The sequence below is a fragment of the Anneissia japonica genome, unplaced genomic scaffold (assembly GCF_011630105.1).
Source record: "Anneissia japonica isolate Jap-2015-1 unplaced genomic scaffold, ASM1163010v1 scaffold287960_len3192837_cov198, whole genome shotgun sequence".
Classification (NCBI taxonomy): Eukaryota; Metazoa; Echinodermata; class Crinoidea; order Comatulida; family Comatulidae; genus Anneissia; species Anneissia japonica.
The window spans coordinates 2248354-2252861 of NW_022712725.1; the positions used below are offsets into that span (position 1 = coordinate 2248354).

Here is a 4508-nt window from a genome sequence, read left to right on the forward strand (position 1 = left end):
TAAAGTACATAAAAGAGTGTTTTCAAAATGTTCGTTATTATATTGAGAAAATAAAGTTCATTTCGTGATGTGTCGCTTTAATTTCTGCTGCTGAATAAGGCCTCATTTTATCTCCTACAATACAAAACAAGAAGAGTACAATTAGTCTAACATACTGCACTATAAAAATAGAACATGAGCAAATTACAAACGTATTACAGTCATAGCAATATAAACATGAAGTGTTTATCTTCAAAACGTCTTCAATAATTGTCATGTGTTTGATTTTTTATTACACCTTTAGTGATGTTTTTAAATGGAATTTGCTAACATATTATACCGTAAGTAACGTCTTGAATATATATCTCTCATAATGTAAATTTCAAAAATGATGTCGAGTAACTAAATTCGCCTCGATAATATATGCGTGTTCTTTTTCAAACGCAAGATAAAAACTATAAATTTTAATTAATAATAATAATAATAATATTAATAAATAGTATTAATATTAACACAGTGCACCCTCTAATTCTAGACCTCTTTAATTCCGAGACCCCTTTTATTCGAGACCACTTTTCCAAAAACCCAAATAACATTCTTCAACCTTTTAACATAAAGCTAGCCCTCTAATTGGAGACCAACCCCGAGACCACCCTAAATTTTCAGGGCCCAAAGGTGGTCTCGAATTGGAGGGCGAACTGTATGTTATCAACATCGTCAACTTCAACAAATCCATCTTCATCATTAGTATGTATCATTATCATAATCATTATCATTATTGATCATTATTATTACTATAATTATTATTATTTTTAATACGTATATTTTTTTACCGTACCCGATAAATGCGTGGAATACTCAATTTTATTTACGTGTGCCAAAATGTATTGTTTGTGATTGTGCCAGGGTTCACACTATCCACAAATACGAGCTTGGTACCATACAACTAGATAAATTGGTGTGATTAACTGTTAACGGATGTATATAGGCCTATCAATAATGGATGAAAATGACACGGGGACTGAGTTTGATAGGCGAACCTATTTATGTGTAATTACGTTAACGGTAATATGCAAAACTTTGATTGTGTAATGTACTAATTGAAATTAATGTCTTTTAATTCACCTTTTCAAATTTAGATTGATCATAGCCGAGAGCTTGGTCATAATTAGGAACTTTAATTGAATTTTCTTGCCGTTGCATCTCAAAATTAATCCAGGCACGAACAAGATTGGCTAAGTCGATTTGCTTGGAGGGGTCAGGGTATCCAGAGAGGTTACGTTCATCGGCGCCATCGTAGAGAGACGTCCGTTTGCCCCATTGTGTTCCTTTGTGAATCCGCCTCTTTTGACCATTAGCAGCCATCAGTACCGCTGCAATAATCAAACATGTAAATATTTCACGATACATGTCTACAGCCTTTTCTGCACCTGCAAGAAACAAAATTCAAGATAGTTATCATAAAAAGTTAACCCTGTGAAACTATATAATTTAAATATTTTGTAGTGTTATTTATTCAGTATTACAACTCAGGAAGACACATAATTTTAGTACTGTACCGTGTACGATGAAGAAAATAATTTTTTATTTTATCTATAGACAAATGATAAAAAAAATGCTCAAATATAGGAAAATATTATTGTGATTGTATCTAGCATAACATTTCAACGAATATAATTATTTATCAGTTATATTAGCAAAATGGGCTCTGGGCGAAATTGAATCTGCTGTCAATTGTCTTTACAGCTAGACCACGGTAGCCTCTAGGATATCAAAGATTTAAGCGAGATCACACCCTCATATAACTGACAAACATTATGCAGATAAATTAGTCAAGAGAGAATACTGGAAAGCCTCAGAGGAAATTATAATAAACATAAAATGTTTCAGACGAGGGCGTGTCATATTGATTTCTGTTATTTTCTATGCGTCTATATATAGCATTTTACTCTATTGATGTGGTAAGAGGGTGAAATAATCTGATTTAATTTGGTTAAAGTTCTATATATATATATGCTGTCTCTTATACACATCTAGATGTGTATAAGAGACAGGTAATGTACCTGTCTCTTATACACATCTTATTCGCAGATTCCCCTTCTTTACCGTTTAAAATGTATATGCATAAAGCGTTGCGTTTGCGTCTGCATAGATTCTTTTGGTTCTGTCTTGTGTGTGTTGTTATCCGGAAAGATAGATTAATTTAGAAACATTACACAGAACCCGGCCCATGCTATAAATCAGTATTTATTTTTTATTTGTATTTATATTCTTATGTTTTAATTTTCCTAACCATGTAAGGATTATGGAATTAGATAAGCGTTAAAGCTAACCCCGTACTATCCACATCTTAAGTGCTATTAACAATATATTGAAAAGATTAGTAACACTATCAAGGGTTATTTAGCGTTTGATTCCGAAGTATACAGCCAACAACGTGGGTATACATACAAATAAATGTTGAACTGCCAAGCAAGCTTGAACCTCCTGACTTGAGATTACGTTTAAGGTTTAACACTATAGGCTCTAAATATTAATCGCAGAATTACCGCACCAAAACGTGATTCTTTTTCTCGCTCGAGAGTAAATTATCCAAGATGTCGTGATGCTTCGGGGCCACAAGTCAGATAGGTCTATGTACAACGCATGGTATCATTTTAGTAGTGCAATAATTTATATACATTGCCCATCCGAGTGATTTTTTTACGTTAGCATCTTTACCGTTTTTAATATATAGAGCACATATTATTAGCAAATCGATCTGTCTATCTATCGATCTATCTATCTATCTATCTATCTATCTATCTATCTATCTATCTATCTATCTATCTATCTATCTATCTATCTATCTATCTATCTATCTATCTCTCATCTATCTATCTATCGGTGTGTCTGTCTATATGTCTGTGTGTCTATCTATCTATCTATATATGAATATCCATATATATATATATATATACTGTCTCTTATACACATCTAGATGTGTACATGTACATATATATATATATAACTTTATAATATATAACATTTTTCACAATCTCGATTCTTCTTTAACGTTCAACAATTATATATTAAATAGCATTATCGCAAGACGGTTTTTCTCTATTATTATTATTATTAGCCTAATATTAATATATATACATATATATGCATACATATATTTATATTACTGTTAACCTGATTTATATACATACATACATACATACATATATATATATATATATATATATATATATATATATATTACGTTATATATATACAGCTTGTTTGTACGTTATATATACATTTTTTTGTGTTTATTTTGTTGCAATCTGTGGCTGTGAACGCAGGGAAAAAAATCAGTCCGACCACACTGACAAAATCCTCTGTCTGTTGTATACTTGAAGGTGGGCTAACTGCTTTGTGCTTACTGAGTAACTACTTTAGTTACTATTATGTGCTAAATCCAGAACGCGAGCACTGCAGCCCATGTCGCCCAGAAATATGTCTAAAATCTCAACCGCAGGCGCCCTGGGCGGGCTTTAACCGCGCGAACAGTTATATAGTGTATGCAAAAAAAAAGAAGAAAAAGACATAGCTAGCGGGCAAAATTTGCGCACAGATAGTGCATTACCCCTAGTATTGTAAGTTTAGTTAGCATTTAGACAAAAATAATTTTCATAATAACAATTTAAAATACTATCAATTGCTTTTTCGAGAGTCATTTACCTCATTAAGATTGCTACCAATTACACAGAAAGCATTATCGTCAGCAAAGTGCTGCAACAAAATGTAACAATAGCCTGTGAAATGTTATTTATGAACAACTGAAATATTAAAGGATTTAACAATCTGTCTTAAGGCATGCTGTTGTTTACCTATTTTAAATCATTGTTGTTGTTTTTACACAAACAAATTTCTGTCACTGAGAAAATGAAAATTTCTAATTTTGGAAAGTAGAATTTGGTTGATAGTATTAACACATTTGGAAATTTTAATATATATCCTATATAAATGAAATATTAGCATGCATATTAAATTGGCATTATATATTATATTATATTATATTATATTATATTATATTATATTGTATTATATTATATTATATTATATTATATTATATTATATTATATTATATTATATTATATTATATTATATTATATTATATTATATTATATTATATTATATATGTGTAATTTATCGCAAGATGGTTTAGAATCTCAGATCTCAGATCTCAGAGATTCTGTCTTGTTGTAAAAATGTTTATAAGAAGAGGGTGTATAATATTGACCTCTGTTATTTCCATGCAGCAAGGGCTAAGTGCTGTGCAACTACGCATGGACATTAACTGAGTGCGAAGAATTAGTAGCTTTTATCGGATTTTGATTTCCTAACAAAGCCTCATTGGACCATTTGGTTAAGGTGTCTGCAGAAGGTTCCGGGTTGGCTTGATACATTTTTTCTTTAAAAATGTAATATCTTTCGAAAATAAATGAAGTGTTCTACAGTCTACATGCCTTGTTGTCATAATTTTTTGTTTCAACGACTTA

General features: G+C 31.0%; 1 long non-coding RNA gene across 1 annotated transcript in view; it reads right to left on the reverse strand.

The window, feature by feature from the left end:
* The window catches only part of LOC117108078, a 19064-nt gene that overhangs the window by 649 nt on the left and 13907 nt on the right, over positions 1-4508 (reverse strand). Inside the window, exons 2-3 of the long non-coding RNA XR_004445321.1 lie at positions 1105-1409; positions 1-114 (exon numbers count right to left, since the gene is read on the reverse strand). The exon at positions 1-114 is cut by the window's left edge and continues 649 nt beyond it. This is a non-coding gene — a long non-coding RNA (uncharacterized LOC117108078). The remainder of the gene's footprint in view (positions 115-1104; positions 1410-4508) is intronic.